The sequence below is a fragment of the Aythya ferina genome (assembly GCF_964211825.1).
Source record: "Aythya ferina genome assembly, chromosome: 12".
NCBI classification, from domain to species: Eukaryota; Metazoa; Chordata; class Aves; order Anseriformes; family Anatidae; genus Aythya; species Aythya ferina.
Window position 1 is genome coordinate 3074278 of NC_140308.1, and position 17882 is coordinate 3092159.

Here is a 17882-nt window from a genome sequence, read left to right on the forward strand (position 1 = left end):
AGTAACAGAAACCTTCCATAACCCTTTTTGCTCTGCATAGCTAATTCTGCCTTGCCTGCAGCAAACGGGCCCATCAATCTGTTTTATCACACCCTGATCATGCAGTGCTCTCAAATTCAGATTTCCCCCAGCTCTTAACATCTCTGACCCTCCACCAGACAGTACAGGAAACACGCAATAAAAAAGTTACTAGAAGCGTTCTGCACAGTAAATGTGGGGACATTTGTGCACCCTGAGAAAAACCACAGGCGCAGCTGCCTAAAGCCAAGACATTTACTCACCTTCAGATATTTATTATTCCTTTCTTCCAACCTACTTCCTCACTGCCATCTGTCTCCAAAGCAGGAGTGCATTCCAGATTATCCTTGATGCTTAAAGCACAGAAAGACGATGACACAAATGGCAAACTGTCTGCTCAGAGGTCATGGGCTTTCCTGTACATCTCTGCTGAATACCTAAACTCTCTGCCCTCTACTTATTCCCAGTTTTGTAGCATTTTCATAAGATTTCTTTAAAAATAAGAGGATGCTATTTCAGGCCTGAATCTGTAAGGGAAGACTAAAAAAAGCCAAACATATTTCTGGTATTATACCAGTAGAGCTAATGGTAGGTGACTTGGTAGGCAGGATTTGGTGTTGCTTGTGGTTTGGGTGAGTGAACACCTTCTTCAACACCTTTTGTCTCTGTCCTGCTGTGACAACCTTCATCCAAGCACAGTGAAGTCTTCAGGATGTTTCTGCAATTGTACATCTTGTTTCTACTTCATTCCTTTCTGTTCTTTTTTTTTTTTTTTTTTAATTATTATTATTTTTTTTCTGATTGATGTAAATCAGATCACCTGATAAGGTGTGAAGGAATAAAGCTTCCAGCCATGGTCTGTAATGCACTTACATGTTATTGCTGGGTAAGGCAGTATTTGAAGTAGTAAGTGATTGTGTTTTGTTACAGAGGAAATAAGGAGTCTGGATCTTTCCTCTCCCACATCCAGGCACCCCCACCCCTTCTCCCCATTACATTGTTGAGGCACTAAAGGGCATCCACATGAAATCTTACACTGAACCTGCTTCCTTTTTCCACCGCCATGCAATTTGCCACATCAATGCAGTTCCCACCCTAGGATCTGGAAATTCAGTATCCCTTTTCAGAGATCGCCCTTTGATTTTTCTTGGACTTGGCTGTGTTTTTAAGCCTCTCTAAGATAGCTGCACAGGAGCAGGAAATTCTGTAGACCCCACTCTGTCTCAGGAAGAGGAGAAGGAGCCAAGCTCCTATTAGCTCTTCCTTTTCATTTGCTAGCTTTTGGAAGAAAAAAAAATCATCAGACACAAAAGAGTGCTAGATGTAGGCATTTTCATGACTTTTTTATCCCTTTCCCTTCAGGACAAAGGGTTTCCACTCATGGTCCATGCCTGGGTCAATAGCTGCTGATAGGCAGGCGGAAGGTTTCTCTCTGCAGTCTGTGGGAAAGCAGAGCATTTGTTAGCTCTAGACAAGTTTTCAACTTCAATGCGTGAATCAAATACCTGAATCAAATTATTATGTGCAGCTGTGAAAATTGTGATCATGAAACCTGATTACAATCCCCCCCCCCCCCCCCCAAGGTCAGTGACAATATACAAAAGACCTTCCCTTCTCTAAAGTAAATATTTCGTGGAACAAAGATGACTTTTTCTCCATAAGCTTTGTATGTCTGAGGGAAGGAGGCTGGACAGTGCCGGCAGAGTTCAGAGCTCACGGGAGGTCAGGATGGAGACGCTTCATTCTCTCAGCAATCGGTCACTTACTTTTGGAGGCTTGTTTTTCCCTTGGCTGCTTTTCCCTCTCACCTCACTAACCGTTTCAAGACAACTGGTGCTAATCCCTAAAGGACTGTGTTTTGTTTTGTTTTTTAACAAACACACTTTTAATTTGACTGTGAGCCTCTCCACATCCATTTTCCATGCAGTGAAAGCCACATAATCCTCTACCTTCAGAGATTTTCACTTGCATGTAAACAAGCACCGTTGTTTCCTTACATGAGGTATGTTGCAATGATATACATCCCAAATGCAAACAGAGACCGCCTGCTTTTTGTTTAACTATAGTGCATATTTCAGCAGTGTAGGATGAGTTAAACTTTCATGCTCCAGCCAACAACCCATTACAGAGAATGCAATCTGAACCAGATGGGCCCAGGTCATAGTACTTAAGATCCCTCACAGTGAGATCCAATCTTTGGTTGCATCTGAAGTCTTACTTATCCATTTGATGGAGTCAACGGATCTACTTGTTGGAGTAGAAGCAACTCAGACAAGTAAAACATTAGAGAATTAACTTTTAAAAAGTGTCTGTAGCTGTAAACTGCACTAGATGCAAATGCTTTCCTTATGTAGACCATCTGCTGCTGCTGTGCTTTCCAGGCGGTCCTTGCTGACACAATGTCAGCTTGGTCTCCTGGTCAGGCTGCTCCACTGGGAGGCTGGAGACCTGGATTCAACCCTTTGCATGGCACAGACTTCCCGGGTGCCTTAGGGAGTCTGTAAAGACAGATGGAAATATGGGAAGCGTTGTGGGATTGGACCTGCTGTGACATACACAGGGATGTGTTGTGTGCTGCCACTGCTTGGAGCAGGAACAGCTTTCCTTTCATCCCATCTGCCCCACAGCTCCCACCACACGTAGGAGTGGGAGATGGTGGCAGTGCTGGGACACAACAGGAAGATAGAGACAAGGCCAGCATGGCATGGCCTTGACAGATGCCTGCAGGAACTTAATCAGAGGGCTCTGACAGTACACAGGGATCAGCAGTGGAACACATAGGTAGTAAAGCAGCATGATTAAACAGGGAGGAGCGGTACCACCTCCACTGCCCTCAGGGCTTTCTTGTTACAGGATGAAAGCCCCAAAGCTGCTTGTGAACTTGGGCCTTTGGATTGGCAATTTGCTGGGCTCCCTGCCAAGCCACGAGGCCAGATGTTCCTGACGTCGTTTGAAAACCACTGTCTCAGTCAGTAAACATCACATCAGTCCAAGCTCAAACCTGATTAAAGGAAACTTTGGATTTTCCACTTAATGAAGAAGGGGTGAAAGGTAGGAATGTACAAGAGATTGCTCTTAGCCAAGAACGAATCAAGAAAGTCAGTGTCTTTATTTCACTGACTACAACTACTGTGTAACTTCAGACATGGGGCAGCTTCAGTGTAACGCGGTCACCGGCAAATCTAAAAAATGCTGTGTTTCAGTCAGAGGATCCTCCCAGAGTTCATTTGGTTCCTGAGGCTTATAAATATTCACATTTCTTAAGTTAAGAAACCTGGGCTGGAAAATTGCACTAGAACAAGCTATCTGTGGGAAATTCCTGCTCCTTATTGCTTCCATTCTTGATGCTACAAAGATAACTGCCTTCTTCATTGTCTACTTGGCGTCTACTTCAGCCCAAATACATGCCAGAGAAAGGTATTGAAGTACTTTAGAATGACATAAAGGTTAACCGCTCTTTCTCCTTTGAAAACCTACATCAACCTAGTGGGAACTCTTGTTGGCTTTTGCCCCTCTCCAGCTCTTTCTCCTCTGCCTGTATCAGAATGACAGGGACTGGACATCCTTTCATGACAGCATTACTCTGAGATGATATTGTTGAGGTGGGCCCCAGACTGTGTCTTTTCTCCCATTTTTCTACACTCAGAAGATTAACATAGTGTCAGGAGATTTACGGCTGGGTTACTCAAGCATCTGATATTTTTCCTGCTGTTGATGATATCACCCAACAATAAAAAAAAAAAAAAAAAAAAAAAGACAAACAGATTATAATTTGCAGAATAAGAACTCAATTTGAAGCACTTTTTTCAGCATTTACATGGACATTTGAATTGTTTTCATCTTATATGGATATAACAATCTTCCTTTGTGTAGGACTTCAGGCATGGCTGCTAGGATACAACAATGTTCTTGTGATGTGGATCTCATGGGCGCTCATTGTGATACAAAAGTGATGCATCAGGTGGAGTGACTGAGCTGAAGAAGGACTGAGCATCTTCATTGGATGCTGCCTGAGAGAACACACACACACACATAAATATATGTATGCATATTCACAAAACCCTCCCAGCAGCACTAAATGAGTGTTTACCAGTAGTATGCATTCACACTAATCTGAGCAATGATCTGGAATGATATTGAAAGTTTAATTTCCTACAGGGCATTTTTTTGGTTTTGCTTTAAAGTGTATTCATAAATATGTCCCAGATATGGTATCCTCTATTTCTGAAAGATCATCAAGAAGGCTTTCCAGCTGTTTGCTGAATTGTCAGCAAGTGCACGGGAAGTGGATTGTTAATGTTAATATTACACCTGCTGTCTGGATGAGCTTGTTGTGTGATAAGAAGTAGGACTGCTTGACAGCAGCTTGGACCATATCAAAACAGCTTCAGTATTTGATGGGCACAGTGGGGAGGTGAGTAGCTGGGAAGGGCAGAAAGCAATGCTTCCCTTTGCTCTGTGCTGAGCTGAGACATCAGCTCTTCTCTCCTGATCTCTTAACCGTGAGCAATAGGACATGACAACATGCACATGATTAACTGGTTTGTAATACATGTCTCAGGTGCAAAGGGGGATGACTTCACCCACCTGACAAAAACACAAATGTCTGATAAAAAACTGAGTGGGAAAATGTCCCATGGGAAGGCTGAGGGAGGTGGGAAAAAAAGAAAAAAAAAGTGTCATTGCTATGTGATGCAGGGCCTCAGGAGTCACCACAGGAGCTGGTGTGAGTGAGGATAGGCTGCTGGGATGTGAAAGGAAGGTAGATCACAGGGCCTGCCCATCTCACCATACAAAAAACAGGGAGATATGAGGTTTTGAAGTCCCCAGCACAGAGCCGCTGTGCTCTACCTCTAGTTGTGGCAGCTCAGGATGTGGCTGTCCACTGGGAAGGTGTCAGCAGGGACAACTGGGGGAGAAGATGGGGCTGCCATAGCACCTTGACCTTGCTCAGACCAGGCTGTGGAACTTCTTGTTGGTGGTGATGTTGGTTTGAGAAGTTTTCATCCAAACCTTTATTTGTGCAGCTCTCCTTGGACTTTTCTGCACAGAGAGCTCTGAAATCATCCAGGACAAAACAAAAGCTCAGAAATGTCTCTTGAACTCTGACCATCTCACTGATACTTTTTTTTTTTTTTTTTTGCCAGTTGTTTTGCTGAAGAACATGTGTGTGGTTCCTGCTTGTAGGCAGGTACACAATTAATTTGGTAATAGCTCCACTGAAAATTGTGGGAGCTGGGAGAAGAGGCTAGGGATTACAGCTGTTTAGGTTTTACTCCTTTATAGAGGTAGATCATGGTGTAGACTTGTACTAGAAAAAGATCCTCAAAGAGTTGACTTGGCAGGAAAGCCAGGGATGAAGATGAGGGGTGGGAGGGCCAGGGCTCAGGAGGAGTGAGCAGACTCTCCCCTGCCACCAGGGAAATTCCGATGCCCTGCTGCAGGCTGCCTGCCTAAGAGAAAAGCAGCATCCGTGGCACCCCAACATGGACTTAAACCATGAAAAAATGTAAGTGATTTCCAAACACTCAAGGCTGGTAAAAAGGCCAAGTGACTGTGTTTGCACAGCCATGAAGGTGCTGTTAGTTGTTATTATAGAGAAAAATCCATTTTCATGCTATTTCTATATACATTTGATTTTACTTTTTTTTTTTTTTTTTTTTTTTTTTTTTTTTTTTTTCCCATGGAGGTGTACTTCAATACAAGAAACCCGGAAATGGAGGCATTAGGTAAACTATTGATTAATCAATTCATTGAGTAATTATTGAATAAGGGATTAATAACTTTACCAAATCTTGTGGAAGCCACAGGCTCTTCCAGGGCAAGAATTCACAACATTAATATCAAAAAGCCCAGTGCAATGTGTGAGTCTGTGCCTATGTATATGAACCACTTTAACAGCAGAAATAATCTAATTCATTTTATTTCACTACATGCAATGTGAAAACAGTTCTTGTCCTTAAATGAAATAGCAAAGCAGATGAAATTAGATCAAACACTTTGAGAGAGTTAAAAATTAGTGTAGGAACATTGAAAGACATTCGATGAGCCATTAAATGCTTTTGTTCCTGCCAGTCTTTAATGGCCAAACTGATAGCAGAGAAGTAATTTATTGAACTACTTTGTCCTCCACTTGCACATGTGTGATATAAACAGAGAGATAATAAACAGCAGCTGGGGTTCCCTTTTTCATGCAAAAGGGAACTTGTTTGAAATTTTTCTTGCTCCCAACTGTAAAAACGTTTACTTTTTTCAGCTTAGGACAATAGCTTTCATAGTGCAAAACAACGTTAATCATCCTGAGTGACGGCACTGAGCTGGAAAGATGAAAAAAGCATGGAAGCTCGAGCCATTTGCGATGGTTTAAACCAATCACTTGAAATCAGACAACGTCAGTTCAGTTTACTACACATTTTTATGTAAGTAGTCAACGCTGCTATTAACAGCTGGACTTCAAAGTTCGGATGGAGCGGGAGTCTTGAGGTCTGTGTAATGTTACTTCCCCCCCCACACTCCGTCCATGTAGTCATTAACAAGAGTTGGTTTACATGAACATCAAGTGCTGATAAGGATGTCTGAGTATTGACACAGAAATTGCTCAGTAAAGAGAGCAATTTATAGGAAAGCCAAGTGTAAGACATTAGTCATGCACTATTAGGGGACAGCTAAGTTTTACAGAAGGATCTTTTGAACTCAATTGGACTTGAACTTAATAAAAGCAAATTCCAAAGAAGAGGTTTGCTTTATGTTGGCCAAACATATTAAACCAATATTGCTCTGTAGGTAATAATAGCAGTTCAATTAACCTAATTCTACTTTCATTGGAAATACAATTATTTTGAACAGAGTTTAATTGCAAGCTTATAACTATTAAAGAAGGTTGGAAGTTGAAAAGGATTATTTGCTAATATTTTACCTGGAGATAAATGAAAAATTGCAAAGGATAGCTGCTATAACAACAAAGTAATTCCACTATGCTAATATTTATTATACGTATAATATATTTTATAAATTATATACTCTAATATAAATATTAAATATACATATATATTTTAAATTGTCTTCTACTGAGACAAAGAAAACAGCACAGAATTAAAGTCACATTTAATATTGAGTTTTAAAACAAGTTTAAGTACTTTTCACACAACAGACTATTAACTTGTAGAACTCATTGCCACAGGATTTTATGGAGACCAGGAAAAAAAATAAAATTAATTTGAAACTGGGAAAAACCATCCATCGGTGACTATTAAAGTCCAGATACAGCCTCCGGAGCAGGAAACCCCATACCTGCCAACTGCCAAAAGCTGAGAAAGTCCAGAAGGGAAAGATCATTTAATATATCCTGCCTATTGCAATATTTTTTTCAAGCATTTGCTGGTCTTTGGTAGAGCTGGGGTGGCAGGACAGACAGACATTTATTCTGACCTGGAAAAAAAAGTCACTTTCCTATCACATGATGAGTGTTGGACTTCTCTTTTCCATGGTGTGAATAACGAGAGTGGATTTTGTGCGTTATTTGGATTCAAGAAGGCTTTCCACCATCCGTCACCACAGGATGGACTAGTTTCTGTGATGGTATTTATTCATGCGAAGAGCAAAATCCACTGCTGCAAGTGACTTAAAAAGAAACAAAATCTCCTTGGCTCCAAGGGACATGGGAATAGGGATGAATTTTGGACTTCAGGCTTCTTGAAGCTGGGTACCATAGCATTGGGATGCTGCTCGCTCACTGCTGCTGGCAGCATCAAAGTGTGCATGAGTACGCAGGTTTGGTTTTTCAGTGTGACAGCACCTGTTAATTGTCCAGTTAGGTATTACCTATTAAACATTTACTGCCTATTTCCTGTACATGTCTGGTGAGGCTAGCAGGAAATTTAGAACAAATTAAGCGGCAGCTGTAATCCCTCACACTTCTAACAGCTCCTGATATTATAAAATATTAGAAATGGATGTCCCAAGGAACAGACACTTTTAGGGCAGCTAACTTCCCTTGTGTCCCCAGCCCGGCCAGCCCAGGAGGTTAAATTACTCAGCTGGTATCTCTCTGCTTACGCTCCCTGTCTCTCCACCCACACTTTTGGTACATTTGATGGGGCTCTTTCATCCCCCCCCACTGTTCCCACACAATTTCACATGTGGTCTGAGTGGGGCACTTCCTGCCGTTAAAAAAAGCAAAACCAAGACCCCTGCAGAAACAGCCTGCATGCAGAACACCCAAGTTGACAGAGTGTGAGAGAGAAGGCCTAATCCATACCAGATGAGCAACAGCAATAGCCCTACTGAGCCAGGCCAAACACAGAGCAGAAGACAGAACAATCCTTTTCTTCCCTCCCCCCTCCCCATTCCCTCTTCAAGTGGACACTTCAAAACACTAGGAAAATATTCCAAGGAGCATGCCCCTAACTTTAAACCGATATTGTTTGGGTTAAGTTGCCTACCATGCAATGTTCTTTCTTCACTTTCAAAATAAACCGTAGGAAGCATTAATGCAAATACTATATAAACACACATTCATTCCTACATTTTAAAATCTGCCCTAGTGCTCAGGCTTTAGTTGCTGTTTAATTTGATGCGAGAACCAGATGTATCTTGAAATTGCAGATCTTCACAACCTTCTTACATGTAAACAGGAGGAAATCTGATCCATATCTGAGACAGAGACCTCCAGAGAGCAAGCTATCGAACCCTGCCACCAGTCCCTGGCTTTTGGATGTGCTTATCGGTTTGATTTCATTTTAATTTCATGTTATCAGACTGAAGAAAGGAAGTGCACCAGGGCAGATTTTTTTGGATGCAGCTCGGTAAAAGCTTGTGGATTTTTATTTTTTTTTTTTCCAAAAATTAGTCAATTAATTGGGACCTGGTAAAAACTCATTTTTTTCATATAAAAAAAGGAGAATTAGAAGTTAACCTGTATTTCAATAAAAGAAGGGAAAAGGAGTGATGTGAAATTTAAAACTAGTTCTGATGTTTTCTTTAATGAATTTTAAACAAGATTTGGATAAATATAAACATGTACAATTAATATATTTATTAACAGATATAATTATAATTATTTTATTCTTTTAAGAACATGTTCAGCTCAAAGTATTTTTTACTTCATTGAAAGCATTTTTTTTTCTGCCAAAACACCCTATTTTTAAAAAAAAATATTTTCTTGTCTTCAAACTTGGACATTTTGTGTCCAAAGTGTCATATTTTGACTATACCATTTTATGACATAAAATTCACAAATGGAGTGGAAAAGAATAATTGGAAATTATTGGGAAAAATGCATTTTTAATTGAAAGAAATCTGAAAAAAAATCCACCACCTTCCTGCTATGCTATAAATTCAGTGCTGAGATGGGCATTTCAGACTTCTGCAGACTTCGTTTGCAGATGGAAGTGTGGCTTTCAAAACTGTTCCCTGCCCCCACCTGAGGTCCTCTGGGGCTTCAGGGGAACATCTCAGTGTCTGGCCCCATAACGGAGCTGCTGAGCAACACTGTGGAGCTCCACGAGATCTTTCACTTCTTGAGACCCATTTAAAGCAAATTCAGGACTCTCCATACTAACACAGAGTGCAGAGATTGTTTTGAAGGTTGCAGCATCCCATTATTTTGTTAAGAGCAAATAATACAATGAGCATATCTGAAAGAAAACAAACACACACACACACAAAAAAAAACAACAACAACAACAACAACAAAAAAAAAAACAAAAAACAAACAAACAAACAAACAAACAAAAAAAAACAAAAAAAACACCAACAAAAAACAGCAGCGTTCTCTAAAGTCGTCAAGCCTCTGTTTTCTGCAGTGGGTCAGAATTTCACCTCCCTCTCCAGCAAAATCCCAGCTTCCAGATGAGGTACATAACATCTCAACATCCCTCACAGGCCCTTACTTCTACAGGGCCGAATCTACTCTGATTACTCATGGATATGCCAAAAATGATGCATTCCTGCAGTCGCCAGAAGGAGCTAAATAAAGCCTATTGGGTCACATATCCACTTCCAAAAGAAGTGCCTGAATATATATTTACACAATACTACACCCGATGACAGCTCCAGAGCTATTACACTCTAACAAGCAAGCAGCTCACACTGAAGTACAGCTTCACTGTAAGTTCTTCACAACAGACCCAGTAATGATCCAAAATTTGCTTTCCCTTTCACATCCCTTTTGTGCTTATGGCCAAAAGGAGTATGAAAATTCCCCAGAGAAAGATCAGAAGCGGAGGCAAACAGCATTAATCATGCATAACGACGCCTGTGAGATGAAGTCAGCATGCTCCCTGCTCTCCCTGCCTTGAGGAGGACGTTACACAAATCCGACCCTTCGGCGTTGCTGTAGCAGCTCACTGAAGTGCTCCTCAAGGCCAAGCATTTGATTTATTTCCTGTTCTCACTGCCTCAATGCTGGCATCTCATGATGGCTCAATGCAACACTGCACCATTCCTTCTTTCCTCCATACAGACCTTTTCTCCTTTCCTTAAACTGTCTTTTTGATAGGGGATGTCTTCCCCAGCCATGGGAGCACAGCTGCAGGAATGCACTGGTTCAACCTGCTCATATGCCCATCAAAGTCATGTCTATTGCACAGCAGGGGTTACTGAGGTCTGTCCAAAACAGGTGGCCTCTTCGGGTGACTCGGTCATCCAATTCTGGCTCTGCCAGGGTTTGGAGGTGATGGGAACAGCTGGGATGGGGAGATTAAACAGAGGAATTGGAGTAGATAGGACTGGCCATTGCATGGAGGAAAGCAATAGGTGTTCAATGATTTCTATTTTATATCCACAAAGAAACTGTACAATTAATTTTTTTCCCCATCACCATTATGGAATAGGAGTCAATCTACTGAAGCAGTGCTTCAAGAAATATGTTAAAAAAAAAAAAGGATATGCAGATATTTGCCTAATATGCCTCTCCTGTGTAAACTTGCAGCATGTCTCCAAATGGCCATTGTCTTTGAAAATTTTCCATTTGATGTGATGCCTTGTTTCTGTATCTCCTCTTTCACATCTCTTTTCCCCAAATGTGGGCATTCTCTCGCTCCTGAAATCTCTAAAGACAAAACTTGGCATGCTTCAGTATGTGATTCACCAAAATATGAGACATGCGTTGGTCCAGATCTTTTACTGTAGATTTTGACATAAAAAGGGACAAGTTCTGAGATTTTTAAAGTATGTAAGTCACTCACACAAATGGGAGGAGATTTGTACCCTGAAACCGGGACACTAAAATCTGGCCAGCTAAATATTACATACATACATGCATACCTAGGGTCCAACTTCTCTTACCATTGTTTATTGTGCTATCCTACTTTTATGTAAAGAAGGAAAAAGTTCACTGGCAGTTGCTCTCTCCTATGAACAAAACCCCTATTCTACATTTTTAAAGCCTGCAGCTGAATAAACGAGAGAACCTGGCCTTTCTTTACAGGCAGGGGCTGTCAATATTATATGATGCTGGAGAAACACAGGGAGAAGTGAGTCAAGGAATGAAACACCAAGATTTTCTGTTTCAAATACCAAATGTCTGAAGCCAGTGTTAGGCTGTGCCAACGCACTGAGGAATGAGTGAAATGTGAAACATGATCTCCCTAAGACGCTGCAAGACATAGAGGCTGGATTCTCAGAGTGTTGCTATTAAAAGCCCATTTGAAACTCTTGGTTCTCCTTTGGGAGGATAACAAGCAGAAAGAGTTTGCTGGTAAAGATTATATTTAATTCCATGTTTAGGATGCCTGGGCAGAACATCAGGAACAACAGTATTGCTTGGTGTTTCTCCCTTGTTCAGCTTTCTGCAAGATTTTGTTGATGTTGTTATTGGTTTTGGGGGCAGGGGGTTGCCTTACTCCCTTGGGTGCATGAATGGCTGAAACGTCATTAGCTGCAATAATTAATCTTTGCTTCTGTGCAGTTTCGAGAAGCAGTGGCTTTATTGAATAGCCTTCTATTTAAATGTAAGCCAGATGCCGTTCTCGTAGCCATCACAAACACAAACTATTAGTTTTAGTTCAGGTCACGGCCAGTTTAGTTATTTGAACTTCTCTAAATGGCCTTGCCTCCCAGCTCTCTTGCTCAGTGAGTCTGGAGCAAGGAGTCTAAATAAGGCAGATAATACTAATTCTTTTAAACTGAATTTTAAAGCCAGCGGAGACTCACATTACTTGAGAACTGGAGAAAGAACTGAAATTTTCAATTCAATGGTACCGAGATGCCAGACATTTATTTCTAACTTCTCACGTTTTAGCTCAGCACCAGTGTCTGCAGCACATTCACATCCACGGTCAGGTGGAGCAAGTGATCCCTCTGAAGTCAGGAGTACAATTCTGGGAGCCAAAAAATACCTCCACATAGTGAAAGTCATCCACCTCAGCCCCTAGCAGGTATTTAGCTGTATTTGTGTATCCCACAGGCACTGTTCATAATCCTTCTTAGGGCTTCATTTCTGAAATTCACACACCTGATGGTAATTAATACAAAAAATTTTGCTGGTCAAGGACCTGCCCCAGTAGCTCAGGGTGGAGCCTGGTTTGTGGGGTGAAGATGGTCAGCATCTGTCATTGCTCTGAAGCCTTCAAAGAGAAGGAAACTTGGTCTGCAAAGTGCGTCAGCAGCAGCCAGAAAAAGAACTGGTAGGGCATTTCAAAGTAGGAGAAGTAATTGCCTCAGTTCAATCTGTATTTTCTGAGTTCGGCTCATAAAACATGTAGTGTTTACTCCAAACTTGCTGCTTGAATCACAGGGTTTTATTTGACTGAGCTCCCGATGCCCCTCATAAATAGCAAGCAAGAGCAAGCAGCTGTACCCATTCATTTCAGCAAGCTTTCTTTGTTACCCACTTCTTTTTTTACGAGGCTGAAGGTATCTGTTTTTGTTTTCTTAGCAGTGATTTGATAAAAGAGAAAATTGAATGTTACAAGAAGACAAGAAGTAAAAATTAGCAAGACAAGAGCTTAAAACCAGGGGTAACATATTTTGCTAGTCAGGATGATAGATTAGGCAAAATACAAATGATTAAGGCACACAAGCCTTTCTTCACATATCTAGCTGTTGTCATCCAAGGCAAGACATGAAGGAACGTCTTCCTCACATCTTGCCAATGCAGGCTTGCAGCATGCACTGAGGCTGTGGCTCTGGAGCCAGTAGAGCTTGAAGCACGTGCAATATTTTCCAATTTCCTGATGGATTCCATGCAACGCAAACAAAGTTTAACTTTTTGACTAGCTCATTAAAAGTGTTGGCAAGAAGGTGTCAGTCATGTCACTGAGCTGGTTGCTGCATCACTGTAATTGCTATTAATCGATAGCATCTTGGAGCTGTTTTGCTCAGCTAACAGGTTCCAAATGGCTTGACACTGAAGAGAAAACAAAGAGATTTCTTTTTTTCCTTGTCTTCTTTTCACACTTTATACTGCACATTAAAATCTACTCTCTGGATCCTGATATCGGATAATCTGGGTATAATTAATGCCTGAGAACATTTGCCCCCTGCCTTAGTTTTACAAGAAGAAAATCTGATATTAAGATTCTTTTTGTTATTAGAATAAAAAAGAAAATATATTAAATTTTAAAGTCAATAATTGGTGGAATTGTAGTTATCTGGGTGTCAAATTCTATGGAGGATGGGAAGAAAAGGAAGCCCAGGGACTCTATCCTTAAAGCAGATTAAAATCCAAGTGTTCAAACAGTTACTTAATTGCTGTAACCCATTATTGAGATGAAGTGATTTCATCCTTGCTGTCCCGTGAAACAAGACCCCCAGCAACTGAATGGTGAGGAACAGATGGAGGGGTGTCAAGAATGATAAAAAGTTCCTGAGTATAAATATAACAAATAGGTTAACAGAAAGGAATGGCGCCATGCATATCATAAAACCCTGCTAGGCTTATCATGTTCAGATAAATCTTGATTTTGTAATGAAATAACATCAGAGACCCCTGCTTTGGGTTTCACAGGTGATTAGATCACTGATGTATGTGGCAGGGGATGGCAGCAGGGAGGAGGAAACATTAGCAGGAGCCTTAAATGACCTCTTCTAGCTGCTCTTTGAAACTGTGAGAAAAGCCCAGCCAGATCATTGTTATTTCATTGCTAATTTTGTGGTGGAGTCCTTCCAAAATGAATTTAACTGGAAATAAACTTACTGAAGCCTTTACAAGAAGACCTGGTTGCTGGTTCTGGAGGGTGAAGAGTCCTTTTAGGAGAGTGGAAGAGTCCTATTAGGAGAGTGGAAGAGCAACACTCATCTGTTGATTTTCCTGCTCTCTTTCCTGAGAGCAGCACTTTACAGACCCTGGGAATTGTCTGCACAAAGCTCCAGCTCCACGAAGTCCTCCAGCAGCATGGTTGAAAGACAAAATGCTTTCCCCATCATTTCTGAAGATCATTTCTGGAATGACAGTGGCAAGCTGCATTCTCATGGTGTTCTGGATGGGGAACACCATGGTGAGTTCAACACTTGCAATTAATTTCTAAATCCCACTTTCCTCCTCCTTTTTTTTTTTTTTTTTCCATTCACTGCAAGAGTGAAACATTTTCTCAAATGCAAAATCTCCCTAGTCAATGATGTATAAACAAGCAAGGCCTCCATGTAACAAGTGAGAAAAACTTTAAATTTCATTTTGGGCAATGCACCTACCTATTTATCTTTCCTCGCACTGTTCCTTTTAACACTAAAAATACCCCTGAGCTTTTGAAATCCTCAAGGTATATTGGCAACGCAGAGGTCAGTAACCTGATCTTAGTGCTAAAAAGACACTAACAGTTCTTGAGGGTAAAGGAAAGCTCTTTAATGATTTTAGCAGATGAATCAGAGGAGAGGGGGAGGGGTCAACTGGTAAGTCCCATATGACCCTACAAAAGATAACCTTTGACTTCTCCTGACTCTCTGAACTGCAGTGCCAGCAAAATCCTGAGTTCTTGTGGGACCAATAAATCCTTGGGTGTTCATATCAGAGATCCTATATTCCGGCTGTAAAACTTGAGAATCCCAACGCAGCTCGGTAGTTAAAAGTCATCACCGATAAACCCACCAGGCTTCATTTACCAGCAGACTGGTTTGTGGCACTGAACGGGGAGGAAAAAATCCATTTCTATGCTGGAATTGCAAAATAACCAAAACAACAACTCTGTAGGCCAAGTTCTGCCCTCAGATATGCACCGGCAGCTTGTGGACAAGTCAATGAGCATTGAGAGTGTTTATCTGAGGGCAGAAGTTGGCATCAAGCCCCCTCACTCCATTTATTCAGGCATGGAGCGCGCCACTGAAGGCAACCAGCCTGAACTGTGCCCCAGCATCCCTCAGAAAATGAATTCTATTGAAAGGAAAATAAAGACTTGAATCAAGTGGTGTTTGGGTTAGAAAAATCAAAAGATACTGCTATTTTTATTTTGAGGAGCAGGCTGCATCCACAGGGAGCATGGGATGTTGCTATTTGGAAAACGTGTTTAAGATGAGTTTCCCTTTCCAGAAAGAGTCCGTTGTGTGATGCAACTATTCCGACCAGGGAGTACTTTTGCGCCAATAGCACAACATTTCTTTTGCAGGATGGTGAAAGTGCTTCTTCAGTCTCTGGTTGGCTTCTGACCAGGGCTGAAAAGCCAGTCTGAGACAGAGACCTACCACTTAGTCCTGGCTGCTCTCCCCCAGATCTGCCCACGACTTTGGGGGATGATCCTCTCTGCCTTAGCTGGCCTTTCCTTAAAATAAGCCTAATAATCATTTCCCTTTCTCAACTTCTTTTATTACCTCTGAGGTTTGGTGGACAGATGCAGGGGCATTTCCACATTCATGCTTGTGGTTAGTGCCTGGTCCATGGCTGGTGTGCAGAAATGTCCAGATCAGCTGGGGTGCAAAATCAAATCCTCACTTATTTCAAGATGAAGCTCAACGAGGTCAGTGTGCTAAGCCTTGATAGCAGGCAGATAGATTTAGCAATGAGGAGGTGTCTTCAGCCTGATGTCTTTTGGGTTTTACACTCATATAATTAGAATGGACAGTTATGTATATGAATGAGAGATAGGGTGATGGGTCTTGCAGGAAATGTTGCATGAATTAGCCATGAGTTTCTCTCTTTTCTTATTTATAATTGTTAATGTAACAGTGACGGAGTTACAACTGTGAAGAGTCCTATTCACTCTGTAGCTATTTTACTTCACCTTTTGCAAACAACAGTACTGCACTGAAAATTTGTTTTTAAATCCAAGAGAACATTAACAATGCAAAAATTAACAGCATGGCAAAGTAAAAGATGAAGTCACCATTGGTTGTTTTAAATCTCATAGCTGTTTTTTATCATAATTTCTTTTCTTATAGTTACTTCTGACTTGGTAAAAGAGCTCAGGTAAAACAAACAGGTAAAACAAATTAACGTTACCAGATCACCAGTGGCACTGCTTGTGGAAAAGGGAAAATTAAAATTTTATTCAACATTTTGCTGTTCAGTAATGATGGCAATGATTAACACTGTTTTAAATCATATAAATATGTCAGATTCTTGTCCAACAAATATTTTCCAACAGTTTTTCTTTCCACTTGCCTTGATGATCATCAGCATATGAAGTAAAATGAAATGAAGGCATTAAAGAAGAAAGTAAGTATTAAGATCAAGGGTCATGAGTATTTGCTCTTGCACTGAACCTGAAAGGAAATCTTCCATAAAGAAGTTTTTCCTGAAAGGCCAGTGGGAAGCTAACAGAAGCATTAAGATGGAAGATAGGATACCTATAAAAAGTTATGTTTCAAAAGAAGGATGTGGGAAGAAAGGGAAGTAGGGAAGGAAATGGTATTTTAAACCATATTAAAGTAAGAAGCAGGTTTCCTAATTCTGAAAGCCTTAATTAGTCCTTTTTTAAAAGTTAAACAAAATGGATTAATCCCCAAACATTGCATTAAATTTGCCACAGTTCCTGCCCTTCTATTTGTGTGGGTAGGAGTTTCACAAAAGACCTCAGTAATAATCATAAAACAAGGACAGCAGCCCAACACACAGCGAACAGCCCATCAGTAATGAACTGGAGTGTGTAGCTTAGAGAAACACTCCAATAACAAATTAGTTAGTGTGCGCGGCCCAGCGCTGAAGAGCAACCCAACAATAACAAACCAGTGTGTGCAACCCAAAGCACTCAAGAGCAACCCAACAATAACAAACCAGTTTGCATGCCTGATGGGAGAAAAGAAATTCAGCAAGGAAACGGATTTCAGTCTGAATTTTCCAAGGGGTTATTATTATTAACAACAGAGAGTTAAACTATTAATGTTTAAATTAAGAATAATACCTTCTGGAGCCCAATCCTGCTCCCATTGACTTTAATGGGACTAGGAATGAACCCAAAGTGCCCTTAAGGGATTTAGCTAGTGAAGAGAACAAACTTTTACCTGTAACTAATGAGCCCACCATGGCAAATGGAAATTTCGTTCATCTCCGCTGGATAATGTGAGCTGGCCTTTATGGGGAAATGGAAACTATATAAGTCCTGGCACCAGGGCTGCGCTTGTGGTAACCTGCTCTCAGACGCTACTGAGCTGGATCAGGGTTAGATCACCTAAAGTGAGGATGCCTTTTCACCTCACTGTTTTCCTACCATGATGAAATTCCCAGATGGGTCTTCAGAGGGGATAAAAGAAGGCTAGATCCACTAAGCAGCCGACATAAATCATGCCTTATTGCATGAACCCCCTTCCAGCATTGCTTCACGAACACACACACGCACATCATTATATACCTTATGGTGTAAATATATTATGGTTACATTTTCAAGTTCAAATCCATCACCTGGGCCTCCCCGTGCAGAAACCCTCTGTGTCAAAGCGAGCTCCCTGCATCCCGCTGAGCAGTATCTGACTCCTGAGGTCCTGAGCACAGCCCCAAA